The sequence below is a fragment of the Aethalodelphis obliquidens genome, unplaced genomic scaffold (genome assembly GCF_003676395.1).
Source record: "Aethalodelphis obliquidens isolate GAN/ISIS:26980383/991018 unplaced genomic scaffold, ASM367639v1 scaffold34, whole genome shotgun sequence".
Classification (NCBI taxonomy): Eukaryota; Metazoa; Chordata; class Mammalia; order Artiodactyla; family Delphinidae; genus Aethalodelphis; species Aethalodelphis obliquidens.
In genome coordinates, this window is record NW_020837978.1 from 656,643 (window position 1) to 682,017 (window position 25,375).

The window sequence follows — 25,375 nt, forward strand, 5'->3', positions numbered from 1 at the left end:
CCAACCTTCATCTCAACACTGGGTCCAATATTCCGTTTAACGTCTCCAGCCCCCCTTCCTCTCCGCCCTTAGGAGCTGCCTCTCCTGGCCTGGTGCGCCCAGCCCACCCGGGGCCCCACTCACAGGCACCCAGGATTCCTGATATATTGCCCTCGCTCTGGGAAAGCGAAATGTGTAGACGTGCATCCTGGAGTGTGGCGGCCCACAGAGGCTGCTTCCATGACCTCACGTACTCAACACGGGCAGGCAGGCAGTTATGGGTAAGAGGAGAGACCAGGAATCCCGTGTTGGCTGCAGAGGGTCGTTGTGGAGGACGAGGCTGACGTGGAGTCCACCTCGATAGCCTTGAAAGTCAAGGGTAAAGCAGCAGGGTCTCCTGGGGCCTCAGGACATGGATCTGTGATGTCTCAGCAGGTGTCAAGTGTCTTCAGTCTCATAACCGACCCTTCCTTAGGAAACGCTTTTGAATGTCATCCCAGCAAACGCTCCCTGGGGAGGGACTGGCAAGGAGCTTGGGGCCACGACCTCCCGTGGGTCACCCGGGAGGTCACGGCCAAATTTGGAAGCAGGGGCCCCGCCGCGCTGGGGGTCCTCACTGGTGTTTAGGGTGGTGAGCCCACCGTTCTCCCACACGGGTCCATACGGGGGTTAGGGGGCATCCACACCCGACCGCAGGGGACCCATGTCACACTGGTCCCTCCAGATCCTAGGACGACGCTCCTGGCTTCAAATGACATGGTCTCTCCTTCATGAGCAAATCTGAAATTAGTTATTCATAAGTATTATTTTTATTCCCAATGACTAGAGGTTCACTGCTGAGGGGCTTTTGAATATATAAAGAAGCAAACCAAAACAGAAGAAAATCAACCACCAGCCCACACTGCTATGTAAAGATCACTCTTGCTAACATCTTGTCTGTATTCATCCAGTTCTGTCATTGCAAAGATGTACATTTTTTAAGGAAAAGTCATTTACTACTTCTCCTTAAGTGAAAATCACAGCACACCTTGGAAGGCATCACCAGGTGGTACGTGATTGCAGTCTCAGAGCGACGACCCTTGGACTGCCACGTGCATTCACTCACCCGGGAGTTTTCAAAAATATGGATGCCTGGGTTCTGAGCTCAGAGATCTTTGTTTTTTTTTTTAAATTGGTCTTGAGTGTGGCCTGGAAATCTGAATACTTGAAAGCCCCAGACAATCACACTGTGTGACCAACCTCTGCTGAAAGCCTGCTCCTGGGCCTTCCGGCTAACGGCCGCTTTCGCAGGCCGGCACTGGCCTTGTTGGACCTGACGGCCACCGACACTCCTGCCATGTGAGGAGATACTCAAAATATCCGGCCAGCAGGGACTCGACTGCTTTGGGCAACGTTGGCACGTAAGCCCACAAGTGGAGCAGCGATTTGAAGAATTAAAACATAGGCTGTGCCCATCCCGGCCCAGCCTCCATCCCCACATCCCCCGGGAGGAGGTGGGCTTCAGGGACAGGCCAGCAGGTGGGAAGGCAGAGCGGGAGGGGGCTCTGTGCCTGAGGCCGTGGGCTCGAGCCTGCAGGGTACGCGGCTGCCCACTCCTCCCGAGGTGCCACGAGGGGGTGTCCGGTGCGCCTCGGACGTCCCCAAGTGCTGGGTTCAGGGTGGGACTCTCATTTGCCATCAGAAAACGCTAATTCCCATTGCTAGAGTATTAAGTCTCCTGGAAGGTTGTGCTTTTGTTTTTTAATAAACAAGATGGAGATTTTCTGGGTGTGCTTTCTTTCCTTTCCTGCTTGTCTGAGGCACGTGCGGTCCCGAAGGGGCCCACAGTCGTTGGTGCCCCAGCAGCTTGTGAGTCACCGTGAGCTCCCCTCGCCTGCAGGTCCCTCACAGGCAGCGCCGAGGTCTGAGGCCGGGGCCTCTGTACTGTCCTCCTTCCTCATGGTCTCCGTCCAGCTCACACTCTGAGGCTCCTGTCTGCAGAGGAAGATGCTGTGTGGTGAGCACGTCCGAGCAGGATGCCTAACCGTGGGGCCGCCGAGGGTGCTGGGCGCGGACAGAGCGCAGCCTGACGGCAGTACACACAGCCTCTTGGTTTGAATAACGTGAGGGCAGAGTGTTTGCCCCCCTGAGCTGCTGACCCAGGGGACAAGAAGCAGATAAAGCTAAAACCCTTTGGAACCTGGTGCACGGACGGTGGGAAGTGAGACGGTGCAGCTGCTGTGGAAACTGTCTGGCGGTTTCTCAAAAACGTAGACACACTGCATGATACGGTGACCCCACTCCTGGGCAAAGACCCCGAAGAACTGAAAGCAGGGTCTTGAGGAGATATTTGTGGACGTGGGTTCACAGCAGCTAAAAGTGGAGACTACCCCAGTGTCCAACAACAGATGACGGATGAACAAAAGGTGGTCCACCCACACAATAGAATATCACTCAGCCTGAAAAAGGAAGGAAATCCTGGCAGAGGCTGCAACAAGGGTGAACCCTGAGGACATGATGCTCATGAACGAATCCAGTCAGAGAGGACAAATCGTCCAGAAAAGCAGGACTCCACTAATATGAGGTCCATGAAGGAGTCAGAGTCACAGAGGCAGAAAGTAGGACTGTGGTTTCCAGGGGCTGGTGAGGGTGGGGACTTTGTGTTTAATGGGGTTAGAGTTTCAGCTTTGCAAGATGAAAACGCTTTGGAGACGGATGGTGGGGTGGCTGCACCACGTTACGAATGCACTTAACACCACTGAACTGTCACTTAAAAATGGTTAAAATGTGTATCTGACCATAATTTAAAAAAAAAACCAAAACCTTGCTTTTGAGAACCATACACAGAAAGCAAAACAAAATCTCCCCGATGCAGCAGAGAACTGCCTTTGTTGCTATACGTGTTCAAAGAAGGAAAGGCCAGGCCAGGCCCGACCCATCGTAATAGAAGGAAAGGTGTTTTCCTCCCGATGCTTTGGTGGGAGGAGTTGACACTGGTTTCTCTCTCTTCGTCTCCTGTTCAGTTTTCCCATTTCACTACTCAGTGGAGACACGCTTTTTTCTTTTCTTTTTCTCCAGAGACCCAGACTCAGAAAGGGCTAAAGAGAAAGAGGTTCCATGTCGGCCCCAGGAAGGCGGTGGGTCTGGGGGTGGCTGAGAAGGACCCCTGCTAACTCTTCCCCTGTGACTCCACCAGCCCCACTTCATCAGTTCTTTTATCAGTTCTTTTATATTTCTATACCTATATCTTTATCTGTAATTAGATGCTTTTACCTTTAAAATACATATTTTTCCACTGAGAAAGCTAATATTAAATCTGAAACACTTTATAATCATTATAAAAGCTAATATTATAATATGAAACATTTTATAATCATTGTCATAGAATTCCTGAGATATAAATTCTGTTTATTTTAGTTTCAGTGGTAGATGGGAAACTCTTGAAAGCAGTGATTGTTCTAGAGAAGAGTTGTCAGTAGGGGGTGGGGATGGCTTACAGACAAACGCCCCACCCAGATCCCCACCCTACCCCTCTCACCCTCCAGATCTGGATGTAAAACCAATGACCCCGTGGGCTGAGGAACAAGTGTCCTGACCCCACCACACTGGCTGCCTCCTCGGTCCCCTCCAGTGCATATTTTCACATAAAATAGAAAATGGAAGCAAAAGGAAGGGCAGAAGTTTTAATTTGAACACTATTCTGATGTTAACAGAATACTTTCCTCTCCAATCTGTGGTCCTCAAAAGCATGTAGAAAAATTCTCTTTACCTTAAATGTGTGTATTAGATAGGACTGACTCAGCTATGCTGCAGTAGCAAATAAGCCCCCAAGTCTTACCAACATGATAGCAGTTTATTCCTTTTCCACATCACAGTTCCTTCCTCTGACGGTGATGCTACCTGGAGGGCACGACCCCCGAGGTCACGGGAGAGGACATGAAGGGCTGGCCCACGAGCCTGAGCTGCCTCAGCCTGGAAAGGACCCAGGGCACATTTGCTCCCATTTTCCGGGCCCAGGACACCTGCACGGTGGCTGGGAAATGCCACCTCTCAGACGTGTTAACTGGGCGGGTGAAACACGACTTGCAATTGAGGAAGTGAGTTATCACCAAAACCTTAACTCAAAGAGAAGTTACAAACATTAGTTTCAATTAGAAATTTAGCAAATTGTGCTGCATTTTTAAACTTAGGAACTTTAAAAACTTTTTTGCACATACGTCACATGGTTTTATTTTCTTCAGCCGACATTTGACTCCTACACTGATACACGCAGGCTCAGAGACCCTTCACGCTGGACCTTTTCTCAAGGACCTTGTGTGCTCGTGGTGACGTAGCTGCCTTTTCACCAACAAATGTTCCCGTTTGCAGGAGTTCCAGCTCTGCAGGGACTGTCTCCAGACCACGTGTGTTTTTGTCAAGCGTGCTGTCATGACTCCCGTGTGAAGGGCTTGTCTTATAAAGGAGACATAGAATCACCTAATTCTAATGGAATTTATCTGACGTAGGAAACAAAGGCAGGGATTTAGCTAGAAATTGCCATGAGTGGCTCCCACAGAAATCCACAAGAGGGCTGGACCCACACGTGGTCCGGCAGGAGCCCCTAAGTCACTGGCCCTCACCCGCGTCTGACCTTCCCCTGCACCGCTCTCCCATCCTGAGTCACCGCCCGGGCAGCTCTCCGGGAACTCCGTGCAGACATGGAGAGCAGATAACACACTTTACAAGTCAGCGAATCAATGTCAGTTGTAGCTTAGGGCATGTCAGGGCTGTAGGAACAGTATAAAATTATACAGGGTGTGAACGAGGCACAGAACAACAGAGACAGAGGCCGTGTGTTTTCGTATCGGTGATTAACAAGGCAAACGCACCCTCTGTTGATGCTGGGGCCGTGCCAGCTGCGGCGGCATGTGGGTGTGGGAGCCCCTTTGCAGTGGGAGCTGGCGGCAAGGGCCGACGTGCAGGAGCCACCCGCGAGCCCTGCGGCAGGAGAGCCGGTCCCTCGCGGGCCTCACTCTCCTCCCAGCGGGCCACCCGCACAGCAAGAGCGCTCGGCCTCCAAGACCCGTGATCAGAGTTGTGACACGCAGGGGTCAGAGAAGGGGGCGTAAGGACAGACGCTGGTGCGACCACGCGGGGACCCATGAGGGCGGCCCACATCACCAGGCACTTTTGTCCGCGCTCGGTCACTTGCTCTCAGTCACCCTGTAAAGGAAGAGGGTCCAGGCTGGGGGCCAGTGCACAGCCGGGCAGCGCTCGCGCTCCGAACCCAGCCTGAGCTTCTCCACCTTCATGCTCAGCTCTCCTCGCTCTGTCACAGAGCTGATGCTTCCAGGTCCTGGGCAGGGAGGCCCATGCGGGGTGGTGGCGACTGGAGAGCCGGTCACACCTGCCAGTGCCACCTCCACTACCTCCCTCCGTCCCGCCCTCAGTACAGACCCCGAGCGGCCTGGCCTCTGGCTTCCGGGAGAGCCAGCTGCCCGAGTCCCGGACGTTCTCTGGCCTCATCTGACTTGTCTTTTCAGCCGCACACTGTGAGCTGATGTTGGCTTACAGGTGGCAGCCGCTGCCCTGGAGTGTCCCTGGGCAGAGAGTCAGACGGAGGATGGGTGGGAGGCCACAGGGGGGGCAAAGGAAGTGATGAAGCACACACGTCTGCTGGGAGACTCAATCTGAAAACAGGTTCAAACCAAGGAGAGGATCAAAGGGGAGCCACGCCCATTTGTGGTGTCCCTGCAGAAGAGGGACCAGGGAGGCTGCGGGCAGAGCCCTGTGAGAGGAGGCTGCTCCTTGGCTCGACGGATGGGAACAAGTTGCTAGAGATAAAGGCAGGTAAACGGAGAGGAAATTGCTGGGTGGGGTTGTGTAAGCAGGCTTCAGAATGAAAAAGAAGGAGAAGATGGGGTGGCAGGATGACAGCCCTACAACTCCCAGCATGCAGTGCTCCAGCTCCCAGCATGCAGTGCACCCACTTTGGGCCGGGCCCTGGGGAGGCACTTCCCATGGTTACGCCCTAGTTAGGATGGGAGCAGGGTCACCAGTTGGTGACATGCTCGCCCGAGGGCCCCACGAGGTCGGGCACCCCCTAGAGTCTGACTCTGAGTCCGTCCTTAATTGAGGAGTGACCAGAGCGTGCAGGAATTCCAGCCCCCTGGTGGCTTCCCGTCCAGGGGTGATTCCACATCTGCACTGAGTGGACAAAATCTTGACCAGAAACACAAAGATACGGGTTTTATCGATGTCTGGTCACCCATGGATTCACCACGGATCACCTTCAGAGGACTTGCTAAATAATCCACAAGAGTTCCTCATGACTCTTATCCTCAAGGAAACTGGGGAGATAAGATTGACACCAAAGAGACAGGAGCAAACAATGACACCACCGGGTCAGGACCACCCGACGTGGTGGCCAGGGGGCCACCAGCCCCATTCACACAGCGAGGGTGCAGGGAGCTACCCCATCAACTTTCTCAAGGAAATAGCAAATTCCAGGTTCAGAGGAGCTGCTCTCGCCGCCACCATCACCTGGATGGACAGGGAGCCAGGGGACGGCAGCATATTCTCAGCCTGCAGACGTGGCCTCTGCTTCCCGGCCCTGGGCGTCCCCCAGCGTTTCACGTGGAGTGGAACAAACTACAGGGCAAAGGGGAGTCTGAAGAGAATACATGTTCCAAAGCACCTCTTCACGCCTCCTGATCTGATGCTTCCCAGGCAGGCAGTTAGTTCCAAGGGGACAGGCCTGGGCCTGCCATCCCAGCAGAGGCCAGGCTCCTTCCAGAGCCGTTAAATGATAACTTGCAATGATTTATCCCTCTTAATTTACACAGCCACCCTCAGAAAGCTCTCTAAATGCAGGCTAGCCTGTTATCTTAAAAATGCATTCAGCGGTAAAAAGCACAACGAAAGCCCTTAAAGCCATAAGCTAACAGGGTAAGTTCCTCCCAGGTGACCAGGGAGAGCCCGCCCTGAGTCCTGAGTCTGGTCCTGGCCAAGGCCAAGCGCCGGTCACGGACATGGACACAGCAGGGCACCTCCCGGCCACTGTTCCCGGAGGTGGATTCGGTCAGGACGGTGATGTGCGCAGTGCTGTACTGCGGGGACAGGGCAGGAGCCCTGTGGCTCAGGCAGAGCGTGAGAGCCCTGCGAGGTTCCCAAGTGCCAGGGAAGTAAAGACGCTACACAGACAGCAGCTGGACCCTCACACTGGCACCTCACTTCGTAGCTTAAATAAATGATTTCCCCATCGCTTAGCGGCAGGCTGTAAGATGCTGGGCCAGGAGTCCGATTCCAGGGTCCCATCCACGTAGGAGACACTCACTCGGCCACAGAGGGCGGGCAGGCTGGCCTCCTCTAGCAGGAGGTTCAAGGCTGGTCCAGAGCAACGTTGGCCTAAAGCCCCTGCTCGTCCGGCTGGAGGGCAGAGGAGACAGACGTGTCATCTACAGCTGGAAGGACAGACAAGCGTGGGGCTGTGGAAGATGCAGCAACTTTGGGGAGAATCCCTCACTACCCACTGCGTGTGCATCCAGTTTTGGGGTGTGTGTGTGTGCGTGTGTGGCTGACTCTCCCTCTATCCTCTGTCCGTCAGGGTCAGTAGCTGGTGAAGCTGGACGAGCAGAAGGAAAACGTCCTGAAGGTGAAACAAAGACAGACAGAGAGACTCACAGAGGAAGATGTCTCCGTCATAACTTCCTTGGAAACACAACTAACTTGAGCTGACAGCGAAACCCAGGAACCCCGAAGTCGGCCCTTTGGGACAGGACATGCCTTCCTGCATTCTCCTGTCTACTTAGCCGTAGTGGTCTGTGTGTGGAACGCTCTGGAAAGGGCTCCACCTGGTCCTGAGGAGGCGTCCCACCAGCCTCCCCAGCCCAGAGCACCCCTCCTCCTGGGAGGGTTTCTTTCTCCAGTGCAGAAGTCTACTCACAGCGAGGCCGTTCCGTGTTCTTGCACGGATGGGCTTCGTGGCGTGTCTGTGGTCACAGCCACATCACCACGTGGCACAGGATTTACATGGAGGCACACGCGCTGGACGCATCAGACGTGAGGATGGGAGGGAGCAAGCAGACCGCCCACCCCGCCCGAGGGCCTGGCAGCCACGGTCCCTCCCTCTGGGGGCACGCGTGTGTCCACGTGCTCAGTCAGACCGCAGCCCACCTCCCACCTGGGCACAGAGTGTCTCAAAGGTGAACGAAGGTGCTTGCACTGCATTTCCCAACATCCAGCGCTGAACTGAAAGCTAGTTTCTGGGTGTTTATGCGGCACTTTGCAGGGAATTTTAAATGCCGCGTCCCCATAGGAGCCTCTAGACGCGGCCTCCTTCCCTTCGGTGGCCGACGTTCTTGGGCGGTGACACTGACCTGTCCCGGAAAGGTGAGAGCAGGACTCTCCCCAGTCACGCAGGACCTGGACGCTGACCTGGTGGATCCTCGGCGGCCCGGCCTGTGATGATAAACCAGAGACAAACGTAACGAGCGCCAGTGTCCCTGTGCCCAGTGGCGGTGACTTGCGTTTTCCCTCTTTTCCATTTTTCAAAAGATAAATCGCTCGGATCTGTTGGCTCAAGCCCCTCTGTCACCTGTCACATGGAGGAGCCAGTGTGGACAGTGACAGGGACGGGCACCTCAGCCCCGGGACACCCCCCTCACAGCTGGGCCTCCCAGGGACCCGCTCAGAAGTTTGGGAGCCAGGGTGGGGCATGGTCTGCAGGGTCCCGGAGCGTCTGCTCTGCCGTCCAAAGGGCGCGTCGAGGCCAGGCCTCCCGCCTGCAGGCTCTCCTTTCTGGGGTTCCCGCCTCACCTCCCGGGGCCCACACAGCCCGATGAAACTGGTCCCCAGGCCCCCGCCCTCGCTCTGGGCTTATCCTTCAGATGCTGGCAGCCGTGCAGTGTGCTCAGGATGGCCCCCCAGGACTGTGCCATCTTTGCACTGGGAGTCCACACCCCGGCACCCCTGGCCCCAAAGCTGCCTCCTTGTGCAGCTGGTGACACCCCAAGAAATCAAGCCCCCCAGACAGTCCAGGGGCAGTGGGCAGCAGCCGGACTCCAGAGAGCACCAGGATTAGGGGCAAGAGCCAGACCCGGAGCTGGAACGCAGCTGCCGCCTGGTCCGCCTGATGGGCACCAGGCCTCAGGCTCCGCGGGAACAGCGGCCCAGCCCCCAGGACTTTCCCCCTTCCTGGGCACCCGCCCCCACACCGCCCCGGGCTCAGGAAGCCTGTTCACCATAACATTTCTGTTTCTTCCTCTAAAAAGGGCAAGGGAAGCCCAGGCAAACAGACGCACTCTGGGGCCATGTGCTCCGTCGTGTGCTCCGTCAGAGCCACCAGAGGTCTGGGGCCGTGTGCTCCGTCGTGGGCTCCGTCAGAGCCACCAGAGGTCTGGGGCCGTGTACTCCGTCGTGTGCCCCGTCAGAGCCACCAGAGGCCGCCCGCCGGGTCCGGCATGTGGGCTCTTGGGCACATCCGCGAGCAGCGTGGACAGGCACCTCGGGGTTTGGAGGGGCCGGGCTCTTTCCCAGCCGGGAAGCGACGTGAGCTGGGCCTTGACCAGAAGGCTGTCGATGGGCTCGCGGGGTCCAGGAGACATCTCAGGGCTCAGACGGCCTGCACACAGCAGGTGCTCAGTAACCTGTGTGCTGAGAAGGGGGAGTAGCTGTGTCTGGCAGCAGGTGTCACCATCGGAGCCCCCAGCTTCAGGCAGCGGAGGGCACGGAGCGGAAGAGCGGGGTGTCACCCGGAAGCCGCGTCTAACCGCCCCGGTCGGAGCGGACCCGCAGAGCGGTGCTTTCAGGCACCTCCCCCCTAGGCTGTCCAAGAGGAGGCACTGCCGTCCCCTGGCAGGACACTCTGGAGTCACCCTGCGCCAGAGGCAGAGAGTCTCGACCCCAAGAGCCCTGCAGACGCGGGCTTGCCCTCCAGTCACCAGGGGGCTGGGACGGGCCTGGATGGACTAGGGCCCTCTGACCCATCTGCGCTCACTCGTTAGGAGCCTCCTAAGTGCTGCGCACTGCCCTTGGCCCTGAGAACACACCCATTTATTCAAAGAAAGACAAGTCTTGTGTCTCGGGATACACGCTTTCCCTGGAGGGGGAAGTGAGTACATTTTCTTATAAAACCAGGTCCCGGGGTGTCCCCCATATGGTGACGTCAGTGGTGGAGGCTGTGACCCCAGCATCCCCTCCAGACCCGCAGGCGCCTCTGGGGGTCGGCTGGCTGTTTGGGGCAGCACCCCAGCTCTAACCCCAGGAGGGGGGTCCTGCGAGCACCAGTGCCCGGCCAGGGGGGCAGAACTCAGGCCTGGTGCCCAGAATCTAAGTCCTTGCAGGGCCGGCCTCTGGGAAGCAGAGAAGGAGCTGCCCCTGCTGGGGAAAGAGGCAGGGGGACAGCCAGCCCCCCTCGGGAACCTGCGGCCCTGAGGTTGCTTCCAGGACCACACTTGGCGCTGGTTCCCACACCTGGAGGAGAAGCGGAACAGCCACTCCCAGCTACACCGTGTGTGGCTGGATGTAGGCAGGGTGACCAGCCGTCCGGCTTGCCGCTGACGTGGGGCTCTTAGTGCGAAGACTGGGATGGTCCCCGGCACACAGGACAGAGGGTCACCCAGGGCAGGGTGGAGCCTTGAGGGCTGAAGTGTTTCTTCCTGCCGAGCTTTCTGGTGGAGAAGGTGATTATGGCAATGTTTAAACTTACGTGATAGGAGCAGGCCAGTTATCTTCAGCCAGTCAAAGCCCCACCCTGCACCTTTGTGACTCAGTGACAGCGCGCGGGCGCTGGGTTGAGCTGGACCTGGAGGGGCCCAGAGCGCCCCACCCTCTGCTGGGACAACACCCAGCACACGGGGTCCGAGGATCCCTCCCCTTGAACGGAACCAGGGACCCAGTACGTTGTACGGGCTCTGACGTGACCGAGGTCACTGGTTACCTGGATACCTTGTTGTTTCAGGAACCGGGTGTATAGGCGAGAGGATGCTCCGGAGAGGCACGGTTTGGGGTGCCCAGACCTCCTCTGGAAACGGCCGCACTGATCTCAGGATGGTCCCCACCGTTCCCACACCAGCTGGATGGTGGTGGATGCCGGCTCAGGACCGGCCAATTCCCTTCTCCCCCCCGAACGTGACGTGTGGCCACAGACACCGTAGCTCCATCCAGGGGCCGGTTAGTGGCGACTCCGTAGGGCCTTCCTGAGATGCGGGGATGCTGGGATGAGCCTCTTTTCCAGGGGTGGCCTCTGGGAACCTCCGCACTGACAGGTAAGCAGAGGAGGCTGGTTTGCAAGGAACATGGACACTGTGGGCACGTCCAGGTCAGACGGGAGGGAACAGGCCGGCGCAGGAGGGAGGGGAGAGGAGCCCGATGGCTTCCTGCTGGTCCCGGAGGACGCCCACCCCCGCCCAGTGTCTGCAGTTCGCACACGCCCGGAGGGATTGTACCCCTCACACCGGACGCACCCGCAGAGGAGGAACTTGGACGTTGCTTGTTCCAAGCGTCTCTCTTCAGTAGTTCTCCCAAGGCTGCTACGTGGCGGACGGGGCTTCCTTCTGCTCCCCTGTCGGGAGGACACGTGCAGAGTCAGAGTTCATGTCCCTTTGCCTCCTGGTGTCCTGAACATGCGATAGAGCAAAGGTGGCGTGAAAACGATGTCAACTTCCAAACACATCGCTTACCAACTAAAAACACGCACGCAGATAACCAACGTGAGCTGAGGTTTAGAATCAGTGAGTAACTATTTCTCTTTCCCGGGCATCCCTAATTCAGATCACTGCATTACCACATTTGTGTAAGGTTAGAATATGCTCGTCGGTACCCGGGAGACCTGGGATCTGGGTTGTGGAGGGCATGCCTCACGTTTCAGAAGTGCATCCCGTGAAATCTAGGCTTGGAGGAGAATAGGGTCATTTCAGTGACTAGTTCAGCCGCTCGGGTCACCCGAAAGACAGGGCCCTTCTGTGGGTGTGGAGCCCGGCCCGGCCTGGCCAGCCCACCCGTGCTCTGAGGACCCCGGGGAAAGAGGAGCAGTGGATTCAGTGCGGAGGAGCGTGGGCAGGGGCTGGGAAAAGGGCAGAGAGCGGGCCTCCCCGGCCTGTCCCATCCAGGAGGCTGGCTGGGGGGCAAAGTCCCCGGGAAGAGGCAGAGCCCCGAGTACTCTGGCTCTCCTGGGCCGGGAGCCGGCCAGCCACGGCCCCGGGCCAGATGCGGCCCCACAGTCACTGCTTCCGTGACGTCTTCACAGAACACCCACGCGGTGTGTCTTGTCTTGTCTGTGGCCCCTTGGCTACAGCAAAGGGATGAGCAGCCTCAACAGAGAAAAGACATTTGCTCTCAGATCCTTCTCAGAGGAAAGGTCGCGGGCCCTGTTCTCGACCCACGCCGAGTCAAAGCATCAGGACGCCTGCAAGTGTTCTGGAAATTTCTTCTTTGTGACCAAGCCTGCTTCAGGCTGGACGTTTACGGGAGTGGCGGGTTTGGAGTTAAGAAACTATTATCAGAGCCCTTCCCTTGGTCAACACTGAGGGCTTTCTCAGATAAGCCGTGAGTTTATTCCCAGGCCCCCCTCGGGATCTCGTGCTTTTCTGGGGCGGGTGCAGCGTCCGCTCAACTATGCCACAGTGGCCGAGGCCAGGGGAGGGGGGACGCTGGGACCACCTCGCCACGACCTCTCCACAGCCCCCTTCTCTGCTCTGCGCGGGACGTGAAACCAAAACGTCACAAAGGTCACCCCTTCCCCCCGCCCAGGAGCTCGCAGTCGTACTAATGGTCCTGGTAACTCTGCAAAGGCAGTTACAGGCCCCCTTCCACAGGGCGGGAGCCGAGCAGAACATCGCGCTGTACGCAGATCTGAAGCAGAGATGAGTAATGGAGCAACTAGAAAACAGGGAGAGGAAAGCCTTTCACTTTCCGCTCTTAGGAGGATGTTTCTTCAAGGGATCAGGAGATATTTTAGCCAAATTTAAAAATGTTCCAACAAGACATCAGTGCAATTGAGAGGACCCCTTAATTAACACATTCGGGGATGGAACGAAACCTGCTGACAGCGGAGGGCGGGGTGTGTGGCAGATACACACGGGGACTTGCCCGAGGTCTGTCACTCCTGTGTCACTGGGGAGCGGCACCTGCAGCCTCCACTGAGGAGGCAGCTGGGGACAGAGGTTGTAGGAAGCTACAGTTCCCTGGAAAGAGAAACACTTGAGAAAAGTTTTGAAGGCAGCGAGGTGGCCCTCGAGGGAGGTCTGGGTAAAACACTGTTCCCGCTAAGGCACACGACGCGGGGGGTGGGGGGCATCGTCACTGAGTCTGAACAAGCCTTGGAGGCAGGAAGACGCAGGGTCTGGGCAGTAGGTCAGAGCGCGTCTGTGGCAACAAGCGGCCCCCGGCCAGCCGCCCAGGCCTCTGCTTCCCACCCCGGGACCCTCAGCTACAGCATCTCCCAGGAAGCCGCCCAGCGTGGCCCCTGAGCTGTGAAAGGTCATTGCCTTGCGTTTCTGCTTCAGACTTTCCAGACTGTGAAACTCTAGGGGACCAGGGCAGAGGGAACGGAGCAAAAGGGGAAAAGGAACAATATTTGCCTCTACTATCGTGAGAGATTACCGGCTGAACCCTCAGACACGGCGATTGCTCAAGTGTTTAACTATTTTTTTAAATAGCAGATACCAGTGTGAACCGGTTTGGAGAAAGAGTTTGCCCGATAACAGCTCTGCCATTTGCAGACTGTGAGGGAGAGATTCCCAGCTCCTCAGCCGGCGCTGAGAAGCCTGAGCTCCGGGGATTGGGAGGGTGAGGCTCTGTGAGCCGCCAGCACTCAGCACCGCCAAGCACACCCACGCGGACCGCCTCGCCCCCCGGGGGTGCAGGCAGCCCTGAGCCTCTGTCTACAGTTGGGGTGCACGAGACAGACTTGGCGGCTTCGGCTGCCCGGGCCCCGGGGAAGATGCTCTGCTCGCAGAACCGAGGTCTCTGAACACCTTCTCTGCTGCCCTGACTCCTGCCAGATGTTACTTCCCGATGGACCTCGGTTAAAACATTTCACGTTTGGACTTGGAGAGATTTCAAATCTTTTCCTAAATGTGACTGTTTCTGACACAGATACTTTAAAACCAAGGGGGTCCAAACTGATTAAAGTTACAACAGATTGGGACTCTGGACAGTCCGTGTCATCGGCCAAGGAAAGAGATTAATCGGATTGAATAATGAGTTTCATCTGGATTTGCCTTGCCGTCTGCTACAGATGTTTTCCAAATCGTGTAGTGTGAGGGCGGGGCTTCGTGGAGGGGAGTATTCGCTATTGTAACAAAAGTAACATGTTCTTATCCTTCCAAAAAGGGTAAATCTTTCCCCCAACGTCCACATCATGTAAAACAAACACATGGAGACAAGACAGAGCAAAAGCCTTAGAAAGTTGTAGGTGCCTCTGAGCCGTAAATCCCCCACGTCAGCCTGTAGACTTTTCGAGCATTGACGCTTGTTCAGTTAACACCTGACTGTCTCTGAAACTGTGAACACGCACAGGTTCTGATAAAGAGAACATCAGACCAGGAGGCGAACCTGGAGATCGCTGGCTTCGATCCACCAAGGTGGCAGGTCAGAGAAAGGAAGCCACAGGGGCTGGGTCTCCGGGTCCTACCCCAGGGCCTGTTGTCGTGCAGGTGGCGACAGAGGCCAGGAGCAGAACCAGGGGCCGCCACCCACAGCTCATCGTTCTTCCTGCTGTCACGTGTGGCTTTGCAATTCCTTCCACTCTGTTTTATTTTGGTTTATTTTATTCTATCTAGTGCATTTTTCATTTCATTTCCATTCGTGTTTTGCTTTCGTCTGTGTCCCAAAACACTACCACAGTAAATCATTGCAAGGTGGATAATATTTTCTCATGGGAACAATGATGAAATCGAGGGCCGTGTTTCTAATCAGGAATGTAACGTCGAGCAGATGGCACACACGAGAGACAGCTTTAATAAGGCAAAGATTAAACAACCACAACCTTTAAAACAATTTTCATGTCTCCAAGCCTCAATTACCTCATCTGTAAACTAGTTATAATAGTGGGGTCATCTCGTAACACTGAAGGCTTAGTGGAGATCATGTAAACAAAGAACTTGACGGCGCCCTTGAAGTCCAGGGATACCCTTTGTTCACTGTCAGGTGCCTGCAGGCACTCGGCACATTCGTTGGCCGTGATCCCCGCAACAGTGTTAGGAGGTGGGCGCCATTGTTAGTCCCGTTTTAAGCCTGAAAAAATAGATGCCCGGAGACACGAAGCAAGTGTCCGAGGCACGAGGCCGGTAAGCACGGGGCCGGTGAGCGCGGGGCCGGTGAGCGCGAAGCCGGTGAGCACGGGGCCGGTGAGCACGGGGCCGGTGAGCGCGGGGCCGGTGAGCGCGGGGCCGGTAAGCACGGGGCCAGTAAGCTGGCATTTCAACCCAGACGATGTGACTTCACAGTCTAAAGGCTCTACCCCTGTTCTGCGAGCAGAGCTGACGTGTTAGAAATAATGTTAATGTTTTTATTTCATTTAAATACAAGAGTTATTATCCGTATCATACAGGGCAGCATACACGTGCTGTGAACATCATTTCACAGAAGGCCTCATCAACTCTCAAGGTAGTGAAACAGCAAAGTAGAAACCTACTGATCATGGCATTGGCCCCAAACTAATAGTTAGGGGACACATGTCCAGTCATGTAGGAGCACTTTTTACGTTATATGAATATATGACCCGTATTATCATCAAATATGGTCCAGCGAAATATGGGCTCATGTTTCCTTTTTTCTGAATCAATTTCAGACTCGACATAAATCGTCTGAAAGCATTGTGTGGGGCTGGTGTCCCACACCCACTGCTGTTGCTAAGGGCGTCTGAGCTGCTGCTTTCTGTGAAAAGCATGTTTTTTTAATTATGAAAGATGTGATTGTCCTGAAAAGGATAGAGAATGAAGTAACATCTCCTCACACCTCCACCCAGCATCTCAGCCCCCAACGTTGGATAAATTTCAACACTGTTTCATTAAAACTCTTAGGAAAATAGGAATCAAGAGGAAACTCTTTAACCTGAAAAGCGTAGCCCTAAATATCACACGATTAGCCACACGCCTCAAGCACTGTTCCCTTTAAAGGTGGACGTGTCGAGACGAGAGTGTCCACTTTGCCTCCTGCGTCCTGCGACGCTCGGACCTGCGGGACCAGCCACGACGGGAAGAGCCGGAAGAAAGCACAGACTGGGCTGTCCCCACGTGGGGGCGGGCGTGGGCTTTGCCGTGGTCAGTTCCTAGCTGGTGGGGCATCTGCTGGAGAATGTGGCTCGTGTGACAGCAGTTCTGCGCTTTGGTTGCCGTCTGCACTCGGGGCTGCGGCCACGTGGTCAGTGTCAGGCCGTGTCCCATGGGTGTTGGGCCAGAACGGGCTTCTCCAACTCGGGGATGCGGAGTCCCCAGATACAGTGGAGGGGCCGACCCCACTCAGCACGTGGGCAGGCCCCATGTGGACACTCTGCCACGACACATGGGGCCCGCAAGGCCCAAAGTGTCCCTGACTGTCCCTGACTTGCGTGTGGGGCAACGCCAAGGATTATCCCAAACGCGGCTAAGCCACAGAACCATAGGATTACTGGCACCCTCGGGTGCTTGAATTTCCCGGACAAACTTCCCACTTGCAGCAGGAGCCCCGGGACGGGGTGCTCGGCCTCTGGGGATGGGCCCGCCCATCAAGGGGGCTGTGATCTGCCGGCTCCCACGCACGGGGAGGTGTCTGCAGGGAAGCTAGAGCCCTGACTTCTTTCAGCATCACTTACCAATTCCTTCAACAACGACCAGTCCGGTGCTGCCGTTCGAGCCCCTTGGGGTGAGCCGGGAACTGCTGTGAAGCGCCTGCCCCAGAGCCTGTGACCAGGCGTGGTGCGAGCGGGGGGCTCCCACTTTCTCCTTGGAAGCCCGTCGGCTTCTGCTTTATACACGTTACATGACGTTACTGGCCTGACCCCATCTCAGAACTGAGTATTTCCCTGTTACTTAGCGACTTAAAAAAATCTCTGATAGCACTCCTTTACCCAGATGTTTGTCTCTCCTAACGCCTCGATTCCAGCTTCTGTGTCTTTGGAATCTACCTGGGCCTCCTCCCCGGGGTGCGGGGCCCCTTCCGGGAATTCCCAGGGGAGACCCAGGCCCGGGTGCTGCCTCTCTCTACGGGGAGGACAGACTCCTTCGTTGCTCCTGTTCTTTGGGGTCCATCCTTCCTGGTCTCACGAAGGTGGTTTGCAGTCAGAGCCCTTGGTTACTCTGGGGCCCCAGGCCCTTGCCCGGGATCCCGGTGCCCCTGCCAGTCCCCGACCCAGCCCCCTCTGATCCCTGGAAGCACCCCAGCCTTTCTCACAAGCTCAGCTCCACGTTTAAGAGAACGTTTGCTAATGCGTTCTTAGCAGTTCGACATAGTCGCAGCTGGACAGATTTCACATTACTTATCCACCACATTTCTGGAACCAGAGAGCTTTCCTGAGACTCGTGCTCGAAAGCCAGGAATGACTCAGCTCTCCTCACCTTCGGCCGCTCTTCTCTCTAAAATGTATCCAAGGACTGACTCAACCCCCCTCCAAAACGCGCAGCCATCTGAGCGCTTCCCGCGCGGTGGGAAAGTCGTGGAAACGGGGAGGAGCCCGCGGTCCCTGCACAGCTGCTGACGGGGCAGCAGCTTCCCAACAGGAAGATGCAGAAGATGCAGGTGTCTCGCGGGGTCACCTCTGCTCCACAGCGCCCCGGGTCTCACAGGAAGAGGCAGAGCATAAATCCATACAGTGATTAAATCCCAGGCCGCACTAGTTCCACAGCCTGAAGATTTATGGCCCTTTTAGACCAGAACCAACCCCAGTGCCTCCTGTCAGGCCTTCTCTTCTCTCTTCTTCCAAAAGTAAATATTTTGGCGTTACAACAAGTGATTTTACGGACGGTTTCTCCCCAGATCCCAGAGCAAGCTGATGGCAGGACCAGCTTTTCACACGTCTTTCAACAAAGCCCTTCGTCAATGGTCCCACCCTTGCTTCTCTCCCCACGCGTGTGCGGTGTGAGCACGGACACGCAAGTGTAACACACGCACACACCAGACACACAAATACACACCCCACACCTGCTGCACACACGTGCACACACACGTGGACATGCACGTCTGCCTGACCCCGTGACCCAGGACCTCTTGCACCTGCTACTTTCTCTGCTGTTGTGTCTTCCCGCATGAAGTCATTATAAATGTATCTACCGAGGCCCCTGTCCAGGCGCATCCGGGGATGGGAACGTGAGTGAAGTCAGCTGTCGAGCGCCTGCCGTGTGCTAGGCTGTGTCCTGGCGCCCCTCCCCCCGGGAGGCGGATCATGATCCCATTTCTCTGCTGTTGTGTCTTCCCTCGTGAAGTCATTATAAACGTATCTATCGAGGGCCCCTGTCCAGGCGCATCCGTGGATGGGAACGTGAGTGAAGCCAGCTGTCGAGCGCCTGCCGTGTGCTAGGCTGTGTCCTGGCCGCCCCTCCCCCCCGGGAGGCGGATTACGATCCCATTTGACAGGCAAAGGCCTTGAGTCTCGCAGAGAACAGTGAACCTGTGAGCGACTCACAGCCCCTGACACGAAGTCTGCTCTTCCCGTGCCAGGGGCAAATCCTCCACACGAGCCAGATGGAGACTGGCTTACCTGCGGAGCCGTCACTGACCCTCCGCCCCGAGCCCATGGCTCGGTTCCGGATGGCTCAGGCTCCTGAGACGGGCACCTGCCGACACGCCTCTGCGTCCAGGTATGGACCACATCCCGTTCATCGCGGCGTGGTCGGTGCTCCGCACGGCTCCAGATGCCTCTGGCCATGCCGGGTCCTCAAGCCTTTCACCGAAGCCGCCTGTTCCGGGCAGGGCTGATGTCTCAAGATCGTATAAACAGAGGCTGGGGCGTCTCCCTCTGAGCTGTTCTCCTCTCACCTTGGCGCTTTGCAGGAAGCACCTAAAACGCTGTGCCACGCCTTGGGCAGGGACATCCCAGCCACGGCCTCATCAGGGAGGTTGTCCTCCGTGTCTGAGGCACAGCTGTTGTACCTGGAATGCAACAGTTATCCATATACTTCCTCTGTAAAGTCACAGCTAAAATTTAGTTCTCAAAATCAAGATTAATTCTGCTCAGTAAAATCCATTTCTAAAACCTTTTCAAAACCTAATAACCGGTGTTCTAAACCCTAATCTTCTTAGAATGCACGTTTCCTTCAAACCACTGCCCTCTCGCAGTGAACCACTGGGTAGGAGACAATCATGGCAAACGCATACTATATGCGACGCATGCCAGACACCCGCACCAGTGCTCTCCAAGCACTTTCTGCTTTTCATCGTAACCTGTGGATTAGGTGCTACTATCATCATCCCCATTTTACACGTGAGGAAATGCATCACAGGAAGCCTACGTTGCCAAGGCCACACGTCTGCTAACTCTGGAGTTCATGCTTTATTTCTTTAATTTCTCATTTACGTAGGCAATATATTCACCCGGCTCGAAAATCAAAACCATCTAAAAAGACCAAGTCTACCCCCAGCCCCAGCCTCTGCTTTGTCTCTGACCACCTGGACCCCAACTCCCACCTGCAGGCGCAACTTCCCCTAGTTTCTGCAGCACCCTTTTTGAGCTGCAGATGTCAATGCAAGAGCGTGCGAATACGTTCCTAGGTTCCTCCCCTTGTTACACAGCCCGCAGGTGCTGCGCACGCCTGTGTCCCCGGTTAGCGATCTCCCTGCCGGACCTTCTTCCTCGGTTCATAAATGTCTCTCGTCTGTTACGCGCGCGCATGCGCCCGCTGGGCCTGCCCCTGTAACCAGTCCCTCCACGGAACCGCGGTTGTTGCAGTTTTTGCCACATGCACGACGTTGCCGAGAATAACCCTGATGCCCATCTTTTCCCATCAAAAGATAAGCATTTTGATGATGTTCTTAGTATTGATGAATCCCCTCTATATTAACAGACCAATTTGCACACTTTCCTGCAATTTGAGTAAATGCAGGAAAAGAAGTAATTTTCTTACAGTCTCACCAACAGAACGTGTTGTTAAATGTTCTTGAATCTTTGCCCATTTTGCAGGTGAGTCTGTGTTCCTTGTGTTACCGTGAGGATGAGTGGTTTCTCATGATTTCTTTCCCATGAGCCATAATATTCACATCCCCTGCCCATTTTTCAGTTGGTTTGTTGGTCTTTTTCTTGATGAAATCCGGGATTTCTTTAACCATTTTGTTATAGTAACTCCCAGGAAAAATGGAGACAATATTAATGAAGGGAATTACCATAAATATGACATTGTATCATAACTGTTTTAGGTAAAAGTTAAAAAAGTCTCCCTGATTACTTTTAACATTAAACTCTATTCATCAAATAAAGTAATTCATATTAAATGCTCTACAAATTCCAGCCCATTGGTTATTCATTAATATAATAGGAAAAAAACATTTAGAGAAGATAACGTAAAAATGTAAATAATGAGATTAAGATTCAGACCCTGAGAATTTCACAAGCAACAGGTGATTAATTTGTTCCAAGAAGCTTTCATCTGTACTCAGCTCATCCATGACCTTTTCAATAATGAGGAAATAAAGGAAAGTTAAAAGCTTTCTCTTCTGTCACCTTTGTGAAGCACAGTGCCAATTATATTTAGTGTCTGAATTTCTCGGGGTTTCTAAAATACTGTGTAGTTTTTTATTTTTGAAGCATTCGCAAACTCGTCATCCATTGCAGACCATCTCCTTAGAGACGTGACTGAGGGGTTGCCCGTAGCAACCGTCCTAACCCTCCGGACTGTTTATATCTGCAGCCCTCAGATCTCAGGCAATGGGTTGTCTTGGACTGTAGGTGCGCAGAGCTGTAGGAAACACGTTTCAGTTCCTACCCCGTGGAGTACTGTGAATGCCGGAGCTAACTTACAGCGCCTCTGCTTTCCCCGACCCGGGAAGGAGGGGCGGAGGGCAGGGTCTGGGGCACTGGCCTGGAGGCAGAGCAATGCCAACGGCCCTGAGCCTCACAGGCAGACGTGCCGGCTCAGGCCCTCGACCAGGCCAGTGTGTGCGAGCCTCTGGGATCACTTGGTCATAAAAAGCTGGCAGAGCCAGGACACTGCTCCGAAAAGGATACACTCGCAGTGACGTGTGTCGCCAGGCAGGACGTACTGAGTGCTTAGAGGGCACGGGCTTTGGGGAGAAATTCTGGAGTCCGCAGGGGCCACCCGTGGAACAAAACCCCACGCCACCAGGTGATCGGGGCCCTGGTCAACCCAGTCCCAGCAGGACTCAGCGGCCGCTTCCCTGCGGGAGGATTTGCAAGTGTGGGTCAGGCGACACTTCCTTGTCTGCAGCTGAGTTTACTGACCAATGTGGCTGAGCCACAGGGCCTTAGGAAGAAGGCCGGTTTGCACTCCTGTGATTCTGCTGTATCAAAGCAGATCCCCGTAACTCCTCTCTGTTGGGAGCTGAGTCGTCTGCACACGCTCTGAAATCCCCGACGGGCTCCACCTCCGCACAGGGGGTCCAGGACCGGATCATCTGTCCTGTAGCCACAAACACACTCCTGCGGGGGTCAATACGAACTCGTAGTCGGGATGGTTCTGGTTCCGGTTCAGACGGGAATCGGTCTGTAACGAGTGGAGGGTGACGGGGACCCTGCCCCCTCGGAACTGAGCAGAAGTGCAGGGCCTTTACAAAAGCACGGGTAGCACACGGCGGCGAACTACAAACACTCGCTCCTCTTCACACTTCGCTTTCATGGCTAATGCGTCCCTTTAAACCCGAAATGCAAAGCTAGCCTTTCAGGAAGACTGCCCTGTGCTCGCTGTGAGGGGCCTGGAAGGCCAGGCGAGGACAGGGGTTCCCGGGCATCCGGACGGCCATCCTGGTGTGTCCCTCGAGGACACTCATCCCCGAGGCCCGGGGACAGAGGCACACCTTCTGGAGGAAAGCTTTGATCTCAGCTCGGAAGGAACAAGGCCCGACCTTCCAGACTCCCCTGTGCAGCCCAGCCTCCCTTCCAGGCCCTTCTGCCAGCTCTGTCCTCACCTTGGCCAGCCGTCGAGGCTACTTCGTTCTCAGGGTCCCCGGCCCCGACTCGGGGCTGTGGGGCCCGGGGTCCCCCTCCTTCCCACAGCCTCTGCTCCGCTGCGACACCCCAGATGCCAGGTCACTTTCTCTGAAACTCCCCCGTCCACCCCAGACTTCTCCTGGTGGCACGTGGGGTCTGAGCTCCCTGCTGGGACATGGGCTCTGTGGGTGCAGAGACTCATGCCCCCTGACCCCGTGCTGTCCCCGTCCTGTCCCCGTGGGCGCGGACGAGGGGACTGAGCCACCTGTGCTGCGTGGAGACCCTGAACAAATCGCTGGGTGAACGGGTGAGTGAACCCGGGACTGTCCACACGCACACAACTCAGCATCAGATCAGTGACCATCAGCATCGACTACACTGCTCCTTACTGCCTGTTACCTTTGGGGTGTTTTCCTCCCACCCAGGTTCTTGGAAATTCTATTGTGGAGGCAGTGGTCCTGAAAATTCCTCTTGTCCCCGGACCAGGGCCTTTGCGGGGTGACTCGTACCCCCAGGATCAGAGGCGCGTCTCACGCGGTCCGCCTTCTGACCCAGTTCTGAACATCTGTGCTGATTTTCCTTTCTTTCTTTTCTAAAACTCTGTTTGGCCCACGGCGTAGTGAAATGAGAGGCTTTGCATTGCGTCCCGAGGCTGAGGGACTCGCTGTACCCACTGCAGCTGCAAAGGGCCCTGGCGCCGTGGCTGTGCCTAAGAAAACGTGCTTCGTCCTGTGGCCCGAGGACCATAGGAAGCAGGGAGCGAACCCCAGTGTCAGCACAGTGTAAGGGGGGAGCACCTCACACCCTCCCAGAAACAGGCCTACACCCCACAAGCACACACACCTGACAGCGGTGTACGTCCCACACGCGCACACACCCCCGATGGGGACCTGAGGCTCCCTGACCCTGAGCAAGGGTCTCCTGGAGGCCCCTCTCCTCCTTGCCTTCCCCCTCCATCCCCCCATTCGTCCCCCTCATTCGACACGGTCTCCCCTCTGACACCCAGGCTCTCCGTCACTGAAAATTCTTCAGTCAGAATTTTCTGGGTTCCAGACACGGGGCTGGGGGCCACGGCGTGTCTGCCACCCACCTCGCACTGAGAGCCCGGGGACCGGGACCCCCAGAAGCGGCTCTGAACTGCCGCTGGTCCTGGAACTTGTGTCCCCCTGGCTTCCGACAGCTGTCCCGATGATTTCAGTGTCTTATCACCCAGGGCCGTCAGGGACCCATTCTGTAACCAGCCCTCAGCCACTCTCAGCCCTGGGTGACAGGGAACAGTCCCTCCGAGTTCCAGTAGGTGAAGGCTCTCTGGGGTCTCCTGCAGAACGGAGCTGGTCGGGGCCTTTTCCAGCCTTACCTGTGAAGACCCAATTCCGTGGTTTCTCAGACCCTGTCTGCGCTACCCGCCATGCTGGTCTGGCCCCTCTACTGGACCTTAATGATCGGCCTGGTCCCCAGGAAGTGTGGTGTCCCAAGGGTGATAAAGGGTGTCTTGTAAGCAACGGGCCTGGGGACTGTCTTCAAGCAAATGAGAGGGTGCTGGCCACCCACAGGGAAATCAGGTCCGCCCTGCAGACCCAGCAGGTCAGGGAGTCCGGGGGCGTCCACCCAGAGGCCTCCGGTCCACGTCGGGGCCGCGCCTTCTTCCTGCGTACCCGGCACGATTTCCTGTTCCTTTGTACGCCTTGCCACTTCTTGTGGCCTCTCAGACATTTTACGTAACCTGGTGGAGGAATTCGGGGTTGTGACTTTTCCCTCGGGAACTGTTGTTGTTATTGTTCCGTGTTTATTTGTTTAGTCACTCTCATTGTGTGGCACTGACGTCTCTGCTGAGGTTTTTTCCTTTCTTTTGACTTTTTTGAAGCCCAGCTGCCTAGGAGCTGAGTGATCAGAGGAGGACTGGCCAGCACAGGTGATGACTCGCCTCACACCGGCACTCCCAGTGCTAATGCCTGGGGCGGGGGCCGGGGGCACCTTCACCATCTGGGCGGCTTCACGGCTGCCCAGCGGCTGCCTCTGCGGGCCTCCCCTTTCTCCCGTGTCCCCCGCTCCGTCGACCAGGCGTGCGTGGTGGCTCAAGGCCCCTCTGGTCTCCACACGTGCGCATGGCCTCTGGGCGACAGGAGTTGTGGGGTCTTATTAAGCCCCCGTGGCTGGTCCACCTCCTGGAGTCCCTGGTAAACACCAGCTAGTGTCCCGCCCACTGCCCGCCCTGCCTCCCTGGAGGCCGCTGCCTGGGGGAACAGTGCTCCGGGCCCAGCCAGCCCTCCAGCGCCCGCCCCCAGCTTGAAGCCCCTCAGGCAGAGCTCAGTTTTTGGAGCGCTCAGATGACCAGGACAGTTGGTCCAGCATAATCGTTGCTTTGGGGGAAGAGGATTTGTCGCCCTCCCATGCTGGAAGTGACTCTTGCCAAGTGTTTTAATCATCCTCTCACGGTGACGCCCACTCCGAGTAGAACAGACAAGCAGAGACCAATTCTGGCTCCTCCACTGCACGGTTCGCAGCTCCCCGACCCCCAAACACACTCGGCAGCGGAAGCAAAGACCTGTCGCATTTGGTGGTTTGAAGGCCATCGGGGTCTCCGCTCCACGTCGGTACCTGGCCTGGTGGCTGCTTCCCCTGCGGGTAGATGTGGCTGATGGCAGGGGCCCGACGGGGGCTCTGGGCTCAGCTGGGACCTTTCCTTCTTTCCTGAAGCCACACTGGCAAGGAGGACTGTCCCCGGCCTTGCTCTGGGGGGCGGACAGCACCCAGCCTCTTTTCCATACAAAGATTTTCAAATAGAGACTGAGGGTTACCTTTTTAATCCCAAACCCCAAAGTAAGCTAATCATAACTAAAAATCTTTTAACTTTTATAGACACAGAGAATATATTGGTAGCTCTCAATGCAGTTCAGTTCATTAAAGGCCTCCTGATATTTTATGTTCAAAAATATTTATTAATTTACATTATCCCTTACTATCTTATTTAAAACGTCTTTAAAATCGCTCAATAGTTTTACACTTTTACCCAGCAGAACTCTGCAGCTTATAATTGTCTGCCAATTCTTTTTTGTTAGAACTGTCAAACAGATACCAGGGAGGGTCATAAAGCAAACATCGCTCTAGATGTTTATTTAAAGTTATCTTTTGTTTATTAACGATACCTGTGAAGTTCCCAATTAATACAAACAGGCTCAAACTAACAAAGGATCAAGAGTTTAACTATTACACTAGGCGCTTTTTCACCGTGTAAAAATAGCACTTTATCATTTAAATGGAACAATTAACACAATTTCCTTTTGATGTTGATTGCGATTGTCAAGAATTCTAATTTACTAATGTAATCCATTTAAATAGATTTGATGTACCTCTCTTCAAACG

General features: G+C 55.5%; 1 long non-coding RNA gene across 2 annotated transcripts in view; it reads right to left on the reverse strand.

Annotated features, from left to right (window-relative positions):
• Window positions 1–846: 846 nt before the first annotated feature.
• The window catches only part of LOC113631647 (uncharacterized), a 142,346-nt gene continuing 117,817 nt past the window's right edge, over window positions 847–25,375 (reverse strand). Inside the window, exons 4-5 of one of the 2 annotated variants that reach the window (XR_003437463.1) lie at window positions 8,316–11,555; window positions 847–7,585 (exon numbers count right to left, since the gene is read on the reverse strand). This is a non-coding gene — a long non-coding RNA (uncharacterized LOC113631647). The remainder of the gene's footprint in view (window positions 7,586–8,315; window positions 11,556–25,375) is intronic. The other variant, XR_003437464.1, reaches the window with a different exon arrangement.